At 34.7% G+C, this 20133-nt stretch overlaps 1 protein-coding gene across 4 annotated transcripts in view; it reads right to left on the bottom strand.

The window, feature by feature from the left end:
- The window catches only part of LOC144969541 (uncharacterized), a 41178-nt gene extending 21547 nt beyond the window's left edge, over positions 1-19631 (bottom strand). Inside the window, exon 1 of one of the 4 annotated variants that reach the window (XM_078908677.1) lies at positions 19533-19631. The gene's annotated coding sequence lies outside the window, so the exon portion shown is untranslated. Of the gene's footprint in view, positions 1-3870; positions 3931-19532 lie in introns of those variants that run through there. The other 3 variants (XM_078908679.1, XM_078908680.1, XM_078908678.1) reach the window with 3 other exon arrangements.
- Between the last annotated feature and the right edge of the window lie 502 nt (positions 19632-20133).

Below are 20133 nucleotides of genomic sequence, written 5' to 3'. Positions count from 1 at the left end.
ATTGATAACTATAATGTGGATAAAACTACTCTATTGTACAGCAACACTTTAAAAAGGATATGTCAGACCAAGCTTCCCAAAACAAGTGGACAGCGCGGTCAAAAGAAAATATAAGATCTTGGAAATCTATTGCTCTACCATCTTAGAAAATGATCGCTCCTTCCCTATTGTATACGCCTATTTTTGCTTGCCGGTTAAAAGATCTCGACATTTTGAACAGATAATGTTATGTGTTCAGCGCTGACAAGCCGCTTTTCACAAGCTCTGTGATTCTTTCAAGTTAATCTTAAATTTTTTAAAAATTTTAATTCGATTGGGATATTTATTCTGATATGGAGAGTTTCGAGATTTTACGATGTTTTCTGTGATGTGCTTTATAGGAAAAATTGTAAATTATAATCTTGATATCACGGGAAATTGATATTGTAATATCGCTCTTAAAGTTTTAATGGCATTTTACACACCTATATTCTCTTAACTTATACATTCTGTGACATGGCGATTATTTCAAATCCTCCCTAACTTTCTCAGAATTTTGAATAGCTCATACATATTTTCTCACAGCGTCACCTACATAATTGTATAATCCCAGCGTAATTTTACAACCAGCCGACATTACCAGGACGCTTATTATAACGCGGCATTAATCAACGACAGGCTGAGAGACGAGATATGACATATGCCTTCATAATTAATCGACCGGTCCGACTGATCAACGCAGCAGTAAAATTATCCTAAGAGTACGCAACGACGCGTGAATATCTTGCCTGACGGACCAGCCAGGACTCGCATACGCGAAATGTGATTGGATCGAACTAAATTACCAGTAACATTCTGCCACTAACGCATCCAGGAACATCATTGGTTTCTGGGATTGACTCAATTATGGTCATATTTATATATAAGCCATTAATCAGTGAAATTCGGCCTTTCTCTAATTCCATCACTCTAAAACCAGCATGATATAGTGATCAACTTGAAATCATATTTAGTGGAAAATACTGTGTGACTGAGGGTATGGATACTTAGTTATTCTGTTATGATTAATTAATACCATTTAAACCAGTGTGTCGTAAGTAATAATTAATATATTGTTTCGCCTGGGCAAACTATCAAATAACAGGTATATTCCTAACTCCTGTTATTTAAGAATTGAACAACAGTAACAGTTGTCAGTCACTAGATAAGCAATCATGAGCAAAATATTCTTGTCCAACGATGTATATTGCATTTTTGCCAGGGCACTCACTCCGTCGACTCAATGTACAGGTTTTCTGTGCAATGGTAGTTATGACAATGTAGAGCTTAAAATGTATTATTAGTAGTGTTCGTGTAAAATTTAATTTCTTTACAAGTCAAACAAGTAGACAAATGAGTAACATTTTTGTGCGATTGGAACTTGCGGAGGTCACTTAGAGGTCAAGCAAGGTGAAATTATGATTAAATTCAGAACTCCCGATAATATCAAGAGTTTGATAACTTGCAAATAACCAAAACAAACTTAGGTAGGATCTAAAATATCACCTAAGAAAAAAAAAATCGAAATGAGTTATTCCCCTTTATTAACGTCTTCGTTATAAAAATAGCATATTTTTCGGAATATCACTTAAGCTGTTAAGAAAATTATAACTTGTAATAAATAACAGCCCATACTGAGAATAACAATATTTCTAAATTGAAAATAATTCGGATCATGGTTAATGGAGTTACGCCCATTGAATTATGTTACTAAAATTAGAACTCAAAAAGTATTAGGAAATCTATAGCACTCTAAGAACAAAATTTCTTGGTTACGTGTCTTTAGGCTCTATACAAAAAATCTTAGCTCTATGTCAGAATTCGAAAGTTATCGCCCTTTTTCACAATGGAAAAAAAAAGTTTGAATTTGTGGAAAATTTACAAAATTGTTGATAAAACAATACCGTTCAAGAAAAAGATAAGAGCAACTGAATAAGTTACATTATTTTGTAGATAACAACTAAATCAGATTATATTCAATGGAGTTTTCGCCCAATAACGCTTGTAACTAATTGTAATACTCGTAGCCTATTGGGAAATCAATACCAGCCAAATAACAAAATATATTGTTGATTTGTTATGAACAGGTATACAAAAATCTTGGGCATCTTCAAAAGAGTTATTGGACTTTTTCATATCTATACGCAAACAAAATATTAGTAGACAACAAATTGAAATTACAAGAGAGATAAACATGATTTGTATATTACGGCTTATCAGTCCTTCTACTTCGCATTCCTATTATAGCCATTTACTTTGTTAGGGAGTTCATGACCAGGACTAACATTCTGTGAGAGATGTTTTTTCGTGTATGATTTTCTGGAGAACTCCTTTGATTTATATTTATTTGTCAAATTCCTTAACCATACCTACTCATACACTATTGTTTCCTTTTTTTCCTTGAAGACCGTCACATTTATTCGTTGTGAAATATATGTTATCTAGTACTAGACTTTGATCTGAGCTCTTTAATGACATGCTCCATCTATAATTCAGGGGAGCTTTATGAAAATGATATCCCCTACAGCAAAAGTTTCATAAAAATCATAAATATATTAAACGATTCATAATAATTCAGTTAGTCAAAGTAGTGTTTTCATATTGAAAACAATTTAAATTGTTTAAGAACCAGGAGACCTCTGTCGTTAACAGACACCATGATATTATTGGTCGGTAAAAATGGTTCAACAAGAAATAATGTGCATGTAGGGAAAGAAAGATTAAGATATCAAATCTCGTATAAGAAAGCTGTTCAATTTGCATATTGACAGTTACAAAACAGGCTACAGTCCAATGTTGCAATCGGGCATTTGCATCGGAGATCGGAACATCCTATTAATATGGAATATGGCTTTGGGTTCAAGCAGCGTGGTTAAAACATGAATCAGTATATCACTATCTTCGTTCTATTCGCATTATTTGGATTTGGTAAGATATCAATGACTCATTGATTGTGACCCAAATACTCGTTTGAAAGACAATCATTTCAAAGTGCTGATACAGAAAATCACTTGTTGGGATTTTGTCAACGTCTCCCGTTTTGTGGATGAAAATGTTCATCTTTACGAGATTAATATTGTGTTCATTGACTTCACCTTTGTGTAGTTGGCATACAAAAAGAGTCACAAAGTCACAAAGAGATTTTCAGATATCTGTAATGAAGCATTCACGGTCTTTGGCAATTCAGGAATAACAGGAGACAGTGGAGCTTTGGTAAGGATGTTATAACATGGAACTCAGCTCACCTCATTCTCCTGTGCGGGGTGGTGGTCGTAGATGAGACATGAGAGATGACAAGAGTAAGGGCCCTCCATCAAGATCTGTCGACAGATTTCTTCATTAGTGTTGAGAGGTCCATCTTTGTCCATCCCTTTACATTATACACCCAGCTCTTTCTTTGCCATCTTTTCCATCTGCTCCCTCCAAAGTTCATTGCATCATGGTGTTTGCCAATTTGTCATGGAGAGAAACATGCGTAAACCAAGACAACTAACGACATGGACGCTTCCCTACAAAGTTGAAAGCGGATGTGTTGACAGAATCCGCAAATGCATAAACAATGCAAAGAATTCACAAGTCTCTTGGCCAATATTTGTGTCAATTCTGTTCAGATTAATTACTTTCTTTGACTTTCTTATAAGATTTAATACAAATATTAGCTGCTAGATTTGCTGCAGTGATAATATAATGATGATTGGCTAAAAGGATGCAAATAGCACCAGAATCTCGGGGTCTATTTATGTCTAAATGATTGTGTTTGTAGGCCTTGCAAAATATGGACCAATATGGGAGTGTCTTCATGGTTGCATTGTCCCATGGAATACAGATGCTTGACAAATGTGATATACAGACCTTTTTCTTCGTTGTCTTGTTCCATCACAAGCAGGTATTTGATAAGTTCTCTTTTTTGTCTGCAATCATCAAAAAAAAAGATTGCCAGTCCATTGACATTTTGACCAAATCAATCAACATTTAGTCTTGGGGCTAGATTCAGTGATGTATGATTCTTGGTAAAGCACTTTTTATCAAAAATGTTGCCGTATTATATGTTTTCCGTTGTTGTTTTTTTTCTGATACACGATAAAGTAAAAAGAAATTATATTGGGGAAACTGACTTTAACCCACAATCCATTTCAGGAGATCCGACAATGTGTATCCATTGGGTAATCCTCAAGATGATAAAACAGGTGGAAAGGTTGATGATACATACCTAAATAATTCTTTTAGATCACCCCTCATGCTATACAAAATAAAATATGATTGTTGCTTGAAATGTTATACTTTTCAGTTACATTGGGATTTTTTAATCCCCTTTTTCTCGTGATATGGGTTTTCTAAATGGGCTATTAGTCGATCTGAAGTAATAATGTTTAAAGTATGATAAGTCTGTCAAATATTGTTAGTTTTACTTATTACTTTACACGGTTGTGATTGATATTATAATAAGCAAACTTCATTATTTTGATTTGTATAAAATGAAACAGGATACGTAAGACATAAAGGAATATTAATACTCACATATAAATCAAATCAAGGGCAATAGCTCATACAAATTGAAAGGAATTTCTCCAAAACTGTATCTATGAATTGGTCACCAAAAAATAATGTTTTCTTTTCCTTTTCTTAAATGTTTAATATTATCAAAAGTGTAGAAGTAATTAAATGCTAAATGTATCTGTCCTTGAACTTGAAGGACTTCTGGATGACTTTCCAGTGGTCGAATTGAAATTCCAATCGGCCAACTTTATTCAAGGATATGGTTAAAGATGTTATGAAATATCGTTTGTTTACGAGTAATTGATTGTTAAATGTAGTTGACTTCATCTGAGCTTTAGTGACCTCTGGTTGACCGTCAAGTGGTCGAATTGGAATTTCAATCGAGATTTTTTTTTCTCTACCGGTGACTCTACTATATGAATTAGACACAGAATTTACATGTTGTCTTGTAGCCTACTTGTACGGAAATACAGAAACGGTATGCTGATTCTAACATATTATTTAGTCCGTTCCAAGTCCCGTGCTTTCTTTCACACCAGATTTCATGTAAGTTTTGTACAGTATAACCTTTCAAAGGAACCACAGTTTTCAAATACAAGAGATGCATAATAGATGACATCAACATTTTTAATTTGACCTCTCCCCTCTGAGTTCCTGGTTGTGAGACATATTGCTATCTGCCTCGTGCCATGAAAAAGACTTCCGCGCTTCGTCTCTCTTGAGAAATTAAAATCCTTGAAATGTTCGCCTTTGTGATGTGCATGTTTAATCCAATTTTTTGTCAGTTTTACTTTTTTTTATGAATATAGAAACCCCAACAGTAAGCTACGCCTCTGGCTTTCAACTATTAAATTGTAACAATTGTTATGTCAAGTGTGTACAAAGTGTACAATTTGATGTGTCATTTGAACCCAGGATGTCAATTTTATTGAGTAGGGCACATGAATCTCGTGAAATGTAATCCCCTGGTCAAGCCTGGTGACCAGTTCAATGATCGTTATCACCATAGAATTCACTGTGTGGAGTACTGTATTGTAAAACATCAAAATGATACCAAACCCTCCGGGTTTTTTTATACACCGTAAAGTGGAAAATCTTAAAGTATAATATTGCAACCGGAAAGAAATAATACAAAATTGGCTTAATGTCACTAATGATTCTAGCGTTCGAGTCATTATCATTAAAAATCCATCAGAAGGTTGTGAAGATATCCACGTTTGCGCACGGTTGTGGAACGGACTATAGTTTCCATTTATTGTTGGATTCGTGAAGTTTTAGACATTTTGCAAAGTAAATTAGGAGATTTAAATGATCTTGAAGTACTTTGCGGTAAATTATCTAGTATCATATCCAAACGGGTTGCTATCAAATGGTGATGTGCACATAATATAAGTGATTTATGGTGGCGCTGCCTGCGGCGACGCTGTGTTTGCAATAATAGCTCTGCTATTTACGGAATATATTGTGATTTTCTGTGTACCCTGTGACTGTTTATTGTTATCACACATGAATTTAACTTTCGGCATATGCTTCTGTTGAAAATGATTATGTTTACCTGCTCATAATAGTTTTATTGACAATTTTTCAAAAAACCTTATTTCAATGCCAGATTCCGATAAATCGGGAAACCATCAAGGCGGCAACCGGATTGTTTACAGTCGAGAAGAACATGCCCTTACAGAGAGAACGTAAAGGTGGTTTTGCGCATGCGTTTCTCGTCCTCGCTTCCGGTGAAGTGTCTCATGCCGCTTTCAAGTAAGGTCACTTGGAGGAAGCTTAGGCGTCCTTAAATGACGAAGCGTGCTTTAATTCGAAGTAGACATAACACAATAATTTCTATAAGAAATGAAAGTTAATGATTTATTTACCTTTATTAGTCAAGATAGCGGAACACTACTCGATTCTGCAGCGTTATTTACCGTTATAGTAGAAAACGGTAGGGACTGCCTCTGCATGTGAAAATACTAACGAAAGAGTGAAAATGGAAGGTTTCGTATAGGAGCGATACAGACAATGGACGTTTTGGGTACAAACCCTTCGTCAGCACAACAATACACAAATTAACGTGGAAACAAATAAAATAAAAGTACTAGAAGTAGTTGTTGTAGTAGTAGTAGTAGTAGTAGTAGTAGTAGTAGTAGTAGTAGTAGTAGTAGTAGTAGTAGTAGTAGTAGTAGTAGTAATGATAATAATAATAATAATAATAATAATAATAATAATAATAATAATAATAATAACACCAGTAGTAGTAGTAGTAGTAGTAGTAGTAGTAGTAGTAGTAGTAGTAGTAGTAGTAGTAGTAGTAGTAGTAGTACTGCTGCTACTACTACTACTACTACTACTACTACTACTACTACTACTACTACTACTACTACTACTACTACTACTACTACTACTACTACTACTACTACTACTACTACTACTACTACTACTACTACTACTACTTCTACTAATACTACTACTGGTGTTATTAATTATTATTATTATTATTATTATTATTATTATTATTATTATTATTATTATTATTATTATTATTATAATTATTATTATTATTCACACACAGAGAGAACGTCAATATGACTTTTGCACATTAATCTCTCGTCCTCTTTATTCACCAGTAATGTGTATTGATAGTTATAAAATGTAGATGTCTGATAGTTAAAAATTGCCATTCGTTGCTTCATATTCAAATACTGTACGCATAACGTTTAAGCTTCAATTAACCGAACACTCCAGTTTAACGAATTCTTTCAAAATGGATATGCGGAAAATTCATAATTTTGATAATGTAAATCTTCTATGAATTCCGATCCTCACCTGTTATCGATTTTAATTTAGCTGTAATAAACGAAATCCTTTCCTATTGTTTTAAAATTCATGAAAAAATATTTTTTTATTAAGACAAATTGATTCAGAGGTTCAAACAAATTTTTGCAGCTTTGCATTTGGGGGCAGCTGAGAAAAAGAAGGAAAACACGCGCCACTTATTAAAAGTCTGACTATAGTGATGTTAAAAGGCACTACAGCAGAAGTTGTAAAAACGAAGGTGCACTAACCAAACTTTCGCACCGTATAGACCACAAAATTTAAAAACTTTTCAACTGAGGATATCTTTCCTTTTGTTAAGGAGATTTCACTAATTATGAAAAAGAATTAAAGAATAAAAAATAAATTCAAGCTTTACAATATAATGTTATTGGGGTGAGAGAAAAAAAATGTTTAGAATTAAACACACGGTCCAATAAAACTTAAAGATCTCCGAGAAACGATTTAACTAACCGCGCGATTTCACCGGAAGCAAGGACGAGAGACGCATGCGCAAAACCACCTTTACGTTCTCTCTGTAAGGGCATGTTCGAGAAGACCTTAAGCTGCTCGGATCCTACGCTCACTTGAACAAAGGAATTGTGATCGAGAATCATTTTTCAGAACATAACAGAAGAGAAAGAGAGGACAAAAAGAAGGCGTTTCGGAAAGACTAAGGAAAAGAAACCACTAGCCCCCGCTGCCATCTATTATTCTATCTAACGTTAGAGCGCTTCTAAACAAAATCGACACCGATCCAGGGTGTTTGCCTTGTGCAAATTTGACTGTGAATATCGCAACGCAGGGATTATTTGTCTCACCGAGACATGGCTAACCGATACAGACACCAACAACAGCATTCGAATTAACGCTTTCTGCAGTTTTAGAAGTGATAGAGACGATAATACACGTAAACAAAAAGGTGGAGGTTTATACGTGTATAACAACAAATGGTGCAGTAATAGTAAAAGCCATATTTTAACATCATCCTGCCAACCCGACATTGAGATGCTGTCGCTTTCCGTGCGGCCCCACTCTACCTTCCAAGGGACCCCGCCATAAATATTATTGCCGTCTACATTCCACCTGACGCCGCTAAAGAAACAGCACAGAACATGAAAGAAGACCAAGCCTCTTCATTCTAACCCAGACTCTCCGATCATTGGGTTAGGCGACTTTAATAAATATCCCACGCTCAGCCCAACATACAAACAATACGTGACTGTACCAACACGTCACAGAACGATCCTGGATATGTGTTATTGCAATATTATAGAAGTAAATAAAAACCAAGTATCGGAAACTCGGACCACCACGCAAAAAACCCGTTGTATTAACAACAACGACGTGGACGCCTGAGTCAATGTCAAATCTTAAAGCATGTTTTGACTGCACGGAGTGGGATGTGTTCATGCAGGATAATGATGATATAAACGAGTGGTGCAACATTGTAAGAGGGCCCATACACGCTCAGTTTTCATCCAGGGACGTCAGTCGCAGATTTTTACCCACACACGGTGAGGTCTTTTTCGAGGCGATCGGCGATAGGGGGCGTGGCAGTATAAAAAAGTGGACAATTCACGTCGGATTCGTGATCAGCGTCAAATTTACAATAGGTTTGATACTACGAACTATGTGTGTACTCCAAAAATTGTTGAAATTAGAAATATATTTTAATTAATAGTGAGGCTATGTGGTCGACAGAACCGGTCCCAGTTACTGTCTCGCTATTCTATCTTTCGTCTTGCGCACAATAGTGATTACTTCCCTCTAAATTATATCAGACTGTTGAAGGAACGAAATTGACATCATTCAACTCTTTATTATTGTATTAAGGCAGCTATTTTGGTAATTATTTCCCACTAAATTATATCAATCAGACTTTTAACGTTCAAGGTTACTCGTAGTTTTGTGTGACGGTACGTTATCTCCGACTGGCGGATGTTGTAAGCATTTTACCTAAACTCAAGCATCAATAACCGCTCAAGATATATATATATATATATATATATATATATATATATATATATATATATATATATATATATATACATTATTATTATTATTATTATCATTATTATTATTATTATTATTATTATTACTATTTATAAAACAAAGCGACAGTGCTCCCGTGCCAGGTTAAGCGGGAACTCCTCAGAACTACTCCCACTCGCACCACCACCCCCCCCCCCCACACACACACACACGTGCACACACACACACATGCACAAAGATATTTTGTTTTCTTTTTTTTTCTTATCTTTTATTTTATTTTTTTTTTATTTTTTTTTTTTTGGGGGGGGGGGGTTGTTTGAAGGCTATAATTCAAGTTTACATCCAATTTTGTGTGTTGGTATCAATGCCCAACCCTGTCATCACGTAGTCAAGGGTTTTTGGCATCTGCCTCTTCCTGACTCAATATTTATAATAATATCCTTTCTTTAAGAAATATAGCATTGTGGAGAACATTGTGTTAATTTGAGTCAATTTAAAATACAACTCTACTGATAGATTTGAAAATTAGAAATGTATTTTTTACAGATAGCTAAACAGATAACTTGATTTCCTTTTATGATTTAAAGTCAGTTTGAAAGTTTGTTGGGTCACACTGACATCATAAAATACGTACCGACGACACTAACACTCCCAAAAACAACCAATTTCGGCACTGTAAAGCGTTGTCAGTTTGGCGTTTTTACGACAGGAAGAGCAACCAAAAGTTGACAGATGGATTTTGACCATTGTTTTGATTTTCAGCAGCCATTTTGATTTGTGAAGTATTGAAAGATAGTGCAAAGCAGTCCGAGTGTCTTTTTTACTATTAGGGTTAGCTCGAGATCGAAGGATATTTTTTCTATTAGGGTTAGTCATAAGTCTTAGTAAAGGTGCTAGGGAGTTTGTTTTTCCATAAGTTAAGTAAAGGGGAGATATTCCGAAAGCACCTACATCGCCAGTATTCTTTAAATTTGTATTTTCACCATTGGTCTTTTGTCAGGGGTTTATTTATTCAATTTGTAATCATTTTTTCTATTAAGGTTAGCTCGAGATCGGAGGATTTTCTCTTTCTATTAGGGTTAGTCATAAGTCTTAGTAAAGGTGCTAGGATGTTTGTTTTTCCAGAAGTTAAGTAAGGGGAGACATTCCGAAAGCTCCTACATCCCCAGTATAATGTATTCACTTTATGTAAATGTTGCTGCGCGAAGCTCGAAGAAATAAATAATAATGTGAAATTGAATGTAAGGTTCAATATAATTACAAAAACAGATCAAATGAACGTTTTGGGTTTCCCCTTTATCAACAAAACAGGATGAATGAAACACCACAGATGTATGAGATAATGTGGTAGTGGCGTAGTTAAGATGAATAAACAAAACATTGGTTGGCAGGAAATTAGTATGCTCCTTTGTAAGGAAGCACGAATTAATATAGAATGCTAGATATTTCTAAAAGGTGCGCAATTAATTAAGTGAAAAGAGGGGAGGCGGGGAGGAACTGTGTAATGCAGTTTAGAAAGTGAAATAATGTAGTATGTTGGAAGATAAATACAATGGAATTAAAAATCATTTCTTAAAAAAATATAGTCATGCCTTGTGGAGAACATTGTGCCATTTGAGTCAATAAAAAAATTATACGGCGCACAACTCTGCTGAAAGATTTGAAAATTAGAAATGTATTTTTTACAGATAGATAAACAGATAATTTAATTTCCTTTAATAATTTAAAGTCAGTTTGGAAGTTCGTTCTGTCAAACCGATATCATGAAATATGTACCGACGACACTAACACTCTCAAAAACAACCAATTTCGACACTGTAAAAAGTTGTCAGTTTGGCGTTTTTACGCAAATCGTCGCATTCGAAACAATGTATTCTCTTAATTACTAAGGATTTCAGATCTACACTAAGTTTTCAACATTATTCATCTATTTATGACATCAAGTATTATTATTGCCCCTTTGATGCTTTCAATGTGATGGTTTCTGGTGGATAAAACCCAGGTTTAACTTCTTTGATAATAAATTTTAAAAAAAATAATAATAATCTAAAAAATTGAAATTTAAAACAAGAAAATAGAAGTTGCATTGAAGGTAAAATAATGTTTTAGAAAGACCTTATTAAATGTTATGAATAGTCAGGTGGCTCCGTAGCGCAGTGGATAAGCTGTCAGACTCTAACCTTGAAAGTACTGGGTTCAATCCCATTGTGGACATTTTTTTAAAAAGTTTACTTTATTGAGAAAGACATCATTTTCGTTTTTAAAGTTACTGGACATATATTTAAAACCTTAAATTAATCTATTATTATTATTATTTATTATTATATTTTTTTAAAAAATAACAACATCGGTACCATTCAATGTGTTATCGACGTGCATTTATATGTAAACGTCGATTGTTATCCTGTTGTAATATTGTATCATTATCATCAGTGTATTCGTTTACCGCATCTTTTTAATTTAATTCGGTTTTTTTTCCTTTTTTTCTTCTTCTTTATTTTTTTTTTTTTTTTTTGAGTTTGTCTTTGTTGTTTTTCAAAAAAACTTCCTGTCCCATCATTGTTTATGTCCATTTACCTTATCTACGCCATTCACACTCTCTAATTCGTTCTTAGTGTCTTATTCGTCGTGTTTTGTTGATAAAGGGGAAATCAGAAACGTCCACAGTATGTCTTCGTCTATTAAATTGAGGCTTACAATTCAACACTTATCGTTATTTTTTCCTTCGAGTTTCAAGCAGCAACATTTTCATTAATCAACCAGCAGCGCCAACGGAGGTGCATAAAAATGGTGCGTTTTTGTACACCTCCAGTCGAGGTGCATAAAAACGGTGCCAAACGCCACCAAACATGATCACCGGCGTACTGTATTGTAATGTAAGTTCTCGATCCCACAACTCTGTTCACGTCTGCTACTTCAGGTTTATTAAGTTGATTTTCTTACCACAACCTGTTTTCACATACGGACAACTATATGTTGCTGTGTCACGTGTCAGAGGCTATAGCGTCTTACACTTCATGTTGGGCCACACAGAAAAATCCGACAAAGACAACGAACGGCCGTGTACTCATTTTACACCTGAGTACGGTGTGAGAATGTGAGTAAAGAGCCTTTTCCAAGGACTCAATTCTGCGCCACCCAGAGCGGGTCTCGAAACCTGGACCTTCCGATCGGAAAGCGAGAGTCATACCACTAGATCCCATCACAGAACAGGGAGGGGCATTGTTCTGTTGGCCACATAGCCTCACTATTAATTAAATTTCATTTCTAATTTCATCAATTTTTGGAGTAAAAACATAGAAACAAGAAGGAACATCGGTTGAGGCAATTAAAAACTGTAATTGTGTAATTAACGTATTTCAGGTATTGAAAAAAAATTCCGAAAATTTAGATCACCAAAAAGTGTGCAAATCGAAAGTCACGATCAGCTGTTCGAAGTTTGTACAATTACTCTAGTGACCAAGGGTCACGTCTGCTACTTCAGGTTTATTAAGTTGATTTTCTTACCACAACCTGTTTTCACATACGGACAACTATATGTTGCTGTGTCACGTGTCAGAGGCTATAGCGTCTTACACTTCATGTTGTAAATTTGTCAATAATTTAAATGAATTTTACTGTCGTCTCGACCACCATACCCCTGCCACGACCAGAAATTATCCATCAACCAACCATTATCAACTGCCACTAGTTATCGAAAAAGAATGTGTTCAAAATTTATTCCATCTAGTGAATCAGAGGAAAGCACCCGGTCCTGATAACTTAAATGGCAAAGTGTTAAATATTTGTTCTGAACAACTGGCAGTACCCGTATTTCAAAAATCAATTGACGACGGGGAGTGGAAGATGCTCTCCTCACCATGTCCAACGCCGTCACCAACCACCTGGATAAATCACCATCAAACTTTGCTGGTGTCCTTTACGTGGACTTCTCGTCGGCATTTAATGCTATGGACACAGACATCCTACTAGAAAAACTCTGCAACTTGGGCGTGGCCCAGTACTTAGTTATCAGGACTTTCTATGTCATAGACCACAACGAGTAAAAATGGGGAGGGACATTTCTGATAAAAAATTGCAGTCAATAGGATGCACTCAAGGCTGTGTAAATTCTCCTTTATATAATCTACACTAACGACTGTAAATCTAGTTTTGACAATTGTATCTTGATTAAATACGCAGACGACACTGCGGTCGTAGGGCTTTTGAATGGCTTGCAATCGGAAACAATATATGAACAACAAATAAAAGAGTTCACTCAATGGTGTAATGAAAACAAATTACGTCTAAATGTATCCAAAACTAAAGAGCAGATCTTTGACTTCAGGAATAGAAAAAATTACCTATTCGACAATCTAAAAATACAAGATCAGACTGTCGAAATTGTTGATCACAATTGATTCCTCCCTAAAATTTAAATCTCATGTAAATAATATTGCCACAAAAGCTTGTCAAATGATGAATATTTTAAGAAATCTCAGATCATTTCAGGTAAGTAACAAAACAATGGTTCAGATCTATAAGTCTCTAGTTCTCAGCATATTCACTTTCAGCATTTCACTGTGGTTTGGCTCATGTGGAGTGAAGGAAAAAAACAAAATTCAGAAAATTACGATCGAATGAAGCAAAATAGTAAATAGCAAAATTGAAACAATTGTATTGTTGATTCACGCAAACACCCCTTGAATTGTGAGTTCAAAATTCTTCCGTCGGGGAGACGTTCTGCTCAGTCAAAATGTAGAACACAGAGATACAAGTGTACTTTTTTACCATCAGCAATCCTGAACTCCTATAAAAAGGCACCCTAATTAAAAAAGTAGCTTTGGTATTAGAAAATATATATAAATTATAATGACTGACATCATATGAAGCATTCATATTATTATCCTTATTACTATCAACATTTGAATCAGAAACAGTGTGTAAATACTGACTGACATTTGATGCCTTAATATTATTATCCTTATTACTTTCAACATTTGTATCAGAAATTATGTTTAAAAACTGACTGACTTTTGATGGCTTCATATTATGATCCCATTCAATATCACCATCTGTGTCTGAACTTGTGTGTAAAATACTGAATTACATCGTTAAGTGTGTGTGTATGTGTGTGTGTGTGTGTGATTGTGTGTATGTGTGTCTGTGTGTGCGCGCACATGTATACGTGCGTGTGCCCCCCCCCCCCCCCCCCCGGTATGACCTAATGTTTACCGTACACTGTATGTTGAATGCGCCTCTTGACTGTTATGTGTATGATAGGGGAGGGCATCCGGGTCACCAAAAGGTCAACGATGCTTTAGGTTTTGAGAAGTCAGGTCATCGACGACTGAGAACTTCCCGACCTCCACTTAGTTCTCGATGCTTTTCTCGTCTCGAGAAGCTTGGTCGTCGATGCTTCTCGTATTGAGTCCCGAGTCCCGAGTCTCGAGACTATACTGCGCGAGCGACGCACGCGTTACTAACAATGTGTACTATCTGCATTGTTCACCCCTCTCTCGTCGGCGATGATTCCAGCGAAGCTCGAGACTTTTTTGCGTCTCGATGCTTTTTTGAGTCTCGAGACTCAAAAAAGTCTCGAGCGTCGCTCTAGTCATCGGTGCTTTCATTCAATACCTAGTCATTGGTATTGGGTATTGACGTTATATCATATTTTAAACAGCTAACAAAACACAAACGTCGTAAATAGATCAAAATGGTTATAGGTATCAATGTTTTATTATTATACAAAGTGAATTTATTTAATGTATTTTAAGTTTTAATACAAAAAAGCCATCCAAAGCTCAGTTGAAGTGCTACTTCTCGGGAATTCCCGACTTTTCCTTGGTCATCGAGTTCGGGAAGTTTTGAGTGTTGGTGGCCGATGACTTGAGGTATCATCGAGACTTCCGCTCGACACTAGTGTATGACATGAGTGTGCTGTTTGTAGAGCATTGTAATTGTAAACACAACACGAATTGCCTTTCTTCTGGACAATAAAGATTAATATTATTATTATTGTTATTATTTTTAATATTATTATTATTATTATCATTATTATTATTATTATTATTATTATTATTATTATTATTATTATTATTATTATTATTATTATTATTATTATTATTATTATTATTATTAATATTATTATTATTGTTATTATAATTATTATAAGTAAGTCACTCCACGTTGATATTATCAACTTAATATTAGAGAAACGAAAATAAATCGCAACTCGACACTATACAATCTGTTTAAATAATAAATTCTGCTCATCGCATTATCTTATACAAAAATATTAAATTTTGATTACGGGTGACTGTTTGGGCGACACAACAAAGGCTCTGTGATTTTTACTTTATTAATGATTGGAGTCCGTTGTACATAATATAAGTAGCAATGACGATCTCACCCAAATCCGTGTGCATCAATTACGCTCGCGAAGAGCCCAAATTCGTGACAAAATATGGGACCCGGCCGTTTCGTAAATGCTATTTTAAAAAAAAATGATTACGACGCTTTTTATCCATAAATATTTCTGAAATTTGGCACACAATTAGTAAAGAGGCCAATTTTGATTATGTCAAGCGACAAAACTCGTGTAATTACTAGAAAGCCGTTAAAAAACATATGTTTGCTCTTTTGAGTGAAATATTTCTAAAACTACCAAGAGCAGAGCTTTTGCCGTAAATAAGGTTATATATTTACATTTCATCTATATATTATGTTTCAAATTTCATCGGAATATGGTAAGTACTTTTCACAAAACATCAACCCAATTTGCGATTCAATGGGTGAGAATGAAGGGGAGACAGCCATTTTTCCGACCCATCGCTTGACACGCCATGTGACGTCAGCGAGGCGAGGCTGCCAGATGGCCAGACTTCCACCTGATCGAATTCGATTTAAAAAGTGGATAAATAGATATACTCGCATGGTTTTGACTACTAAGACTGACCCCCTTAAGAAACTAATTGAATTTGACAAACAAAAAATTGAATAGACTAGGATAAAAGAAGAAGGAATTAATAAAATAGACGGTATTCCCGTAGAAACGCGCCAATGCTGGTGAGTGACCAAAATTATCGATACATCTTTTTCACCAGTGTTTACATTAAAACCGGAGCTCAATACACAATTATATTTTGCTGTATGGAAACCTCAAATCATCACAAATAAATATTGCGTCATTCAATGTGCGTGGATTATCTTCCAATATTAAGACTACCAATCTTATCAAGGATTTAAAGAAATACAATCTAAATATCGTATGCCTTCAAGAAACGAAACGACCCGAAACAGACCAGATCATTGAAAGGAATCGACTAATTGAGCTTTGAGCTTTATTGAGCTTTATATAGCGCAATATCCACTTAATGTGCTCAAAGCGCTTTACAAGGGATCCCTGGTCAACAGCAACATTTAACATGTAGGACGGGACATGCGCCTGTTAGGCGATATTACAATTTTTCGGACAAAGACACCGCTGTTAACGGCCAGGTACTCATTTTACACCTGAGTACGGTGAGAGAATGTGAGTAAAGAGCCTTTTCCAAGGACTCAACTATGCGCCGAGCGCGAGGCTCGAACCCACGACCTTCCGATCCGAAAGCTAGTGTTATACCACTAGACCACATAGCCACTAATAACCTTTCCACAATAAAACAGACAGGGGTGGGGGGGGGGGGGGGCCTTGGGGTTTATAATATCTCAGGCATGCCTACCACATCTAGAAACATACGGGATCATTCATGATAGGCTAGCAGTATTAAAAATTAAGAACTCTGCATAACAACATATCTACAATAATAGTCAACACCCATATGGCCACCCCAGTATCAACAGTAATCGACGCTGATGAGAGAGAATAAAATTATGATGAAATAGAAAACCTCATAAACAAACATAGAAAAGACGATGTCATACTGGTGGGGGATTTTAACTCAAAAATAGGTCAGAAATCAGGAGGTGAATGCTGTTTAAGCAACTTTTCCAAAGGCAAAAGAAAAGATAATGGTCAACGCCTAATTGATTTTTGCACAGAAAACCGAATGTTTATTGCCAATTCTGCATTCAAGTATCCGTCTAGACATAGAGTAGGCGTAATCTGCTTTAAGTTAAAATTAAATAAATCCGGAATCATGGCCAAATGTGACCCAGGGCTCCCAACTGGTTTTATGTCGGTTTGAACCAGATGCTGATAAGAAAATTTCAAATTGAAATAATCAGATATATAAATTTGTAGCTTTTCTCACCCTCCCCAAGAAATCATCATATGAACTAAATCCAAATCTTATATTATTTAGCTTCTAAACAATTCTGGCTTAAACCGATTTCGTCTTCTTCTTCTTCTTCTTCTTCTTCTTCTTCTTCTTCTTCTTCTTCTTCTTCTTCTTCTTCTTCTTCTTCTTCTTCTTCTTCTTCTTCTTCTTCTTTCTTCTTCTTCTTCTTCTTCTTCTTCTTCTTCTTCTTCTTCTTCTTCTTCTTCTTCTTCTTCTCTTCTTCTTCTTCTTCTTCTTCTCTCTTCTTCTTCTCTTCTTCTTCTTCTTCTTCTTCTTCTTCTTCTTCTTCTTCTTCTTCTCTTCTTCTTCTTCTTCTTCTTCTTCTTCTTCTTCTTCTTCTTCTTCTTCTTCTTCTTCTTCTTCTTCTTCTTCTTCTTCTTCTTCTTCTTCTTCTTCTTCTCTCCTCCTCCTCCTCCTCCTCCTCTCTCCTCCTCCTCTCTCCTCCTTCTCTTCTTCTTCTCTTCTTCTTCTTCTTCTTCTTCTTCTTCTTCTTCTTCTTCTTCTTCTTCTTCTTCTTCTTCTCTCTTCTTCTATTATTATTATTATTATTATTATTATTATTATTATTATTATTATTATTATTATTATTATTATTATTATTATTATTATTATTATTATAATAATAATTATATATTATTATTATATTATTTTATTATTATTATTATTATTATTATTATTATTATTATTATTAATTATTATTATATTATTATTAATATCAGTATTTATTATTATTATTATTATTATTATTATTATTTATTATTATTATTATATTATTATTATTATTCATTATTATTATTATTATATATTTTATTATTATTATCATCATTACTATCAGTATTATTATCATCATTATTACCACTATTTTAATTACTTTTTTTCGCCTATTACAAGAGCTGTAACCTAACAATAATTGCCTATTTGGACAATAAAGTTTATAATCTTCTATTAACCACATGGGAAGGATCAATAAAAATAGATGACAATATCGTAAAGATTTATAATCAAATTGACTATGTTATTGTCCCAGAAAGTTACAAAAAACACCCTGAACCATGCAAGGACATATTCTGGAACAAACGTAAACACTGACCACAGACTGTTAGTAATTACTTTCAAGCAATCAGTTAGTAAAGTAAGATTTTTTAAACCCAGACCAAAACCAGCAACATATTTTACTAGCCTTATACGTAATGCATTAAAAACAATCTGAGAAACAAACTTGAGCTTATATCAATGCGAAAATAGACCCTGCCCTACAACCCCAGAAATTGGTCGACACTATCATTTCGGTCAGAGACGAAACTCTTCCAAAGACAACAAATTTCAAAAGGAGCTTCTGTCCAATCCTCCAACAAGTTTCAGAAGAACAAAAACAATTAGACTCATTATTAACAGTTGCCACGATGAAGAACTAAAACGAGAATAGAAAACACAGAGAAATCAAGTGATGCATAAATCAAAGCACAGTCTATTGTCAATTATAAAAGCAAAATCGACAACATGACAATGGAAAGAGAAACAGCCTCACACAGCATGAAAATCTGTTAAAAACATTAAAAAGAAACAAAAAAGTCATTTTATAATATCTGATGAGAGAGGGTAAAGTTATCTGTGATGACAAAGAGTTGAAACAGTTTAAAACTTAAAACTTTGAGAATAAGTTCAGCGGGGACCAACAGATAAAACCATTCGAATACCCCGAATCAAGACTAGAAGAACCAATAACTGATCTTGAGGTTAGTGAAGCTATTTACCAACTTAACAATCATAAGGCACCGGGAATTGACACCATCAAACAGAAAACATTCCGCATGGTAACAATGATAAATACGACCGTAACCGTTTGATATCAGACTCACATTACGTTTGGTATCAGACTCGCATTAATTAATACCATTATCACCATCATCATATCATAATGTTAACCAGTTTTGTAATATATTATAGTCTACTCACCGCTCTTACTTTAGTGGTGTTGGTTGAAAGGTTGTAAGAATGGTTTTGTACCTCTTTTATCACACACTGGTCCTTTTATCACCTGTAGATTGACAGCTTGTCCGTCAGTCATCATTTCCTTGGCCCCACCCCTCCGTCCTCTAAGACTGTTCGTCGCGTGACCTGCTTTGAACTAACGATTTTGTAACAGCAAGATCCTCAATAAAGACAATATTGATCGATTCCTGATCATATCGATATTATAGTAACATTGGTTTTACCTTACCACTCCCGTCTGTATTAAGCAAAATAAAACAATATAAATCAATAAAAAGCAATACCATAAATTTTATGAATATCAATACAGATCCCTTATTTCAAATTGTTTAATATCAATATTGCTCGCTACTATAGTGACTTGTTTGGATGATAAATTAGATTTAAATGCAAATATATTTAACACATAAATTTGTTTTTTCGACCAAAACTCTTACCTCACATAGGGTGTAACAATCAACAACTTGTGTTGATTTGTAAGGGAAAAGAGATCATACAACTCGCCTAAAATTATTACTTAAATATGATTTCATAAGTTCATTGTTTGTCTTTACATGTTTCCGAT

The sequence above is a fragment of the Berghia stephanieae genome, chromosome 3, assembly GCF_034508935.2.
Source record: "Berghia stephanieae isolate SIO BIC M18660-M18661 chromosome 3, UCSD_Bste_1.3, whole genome shotgun sequence".
Classification (NCBI taxonomy): Eukaryota; Metazoa; Mollusca; class Gastropoda; order Nudibranchia; family Aeolidiidae; genus Berghia; species Berghia stephanieae.
This window is presented reverse-complemented; position numbering and strand designations above follow the sequence as displayed.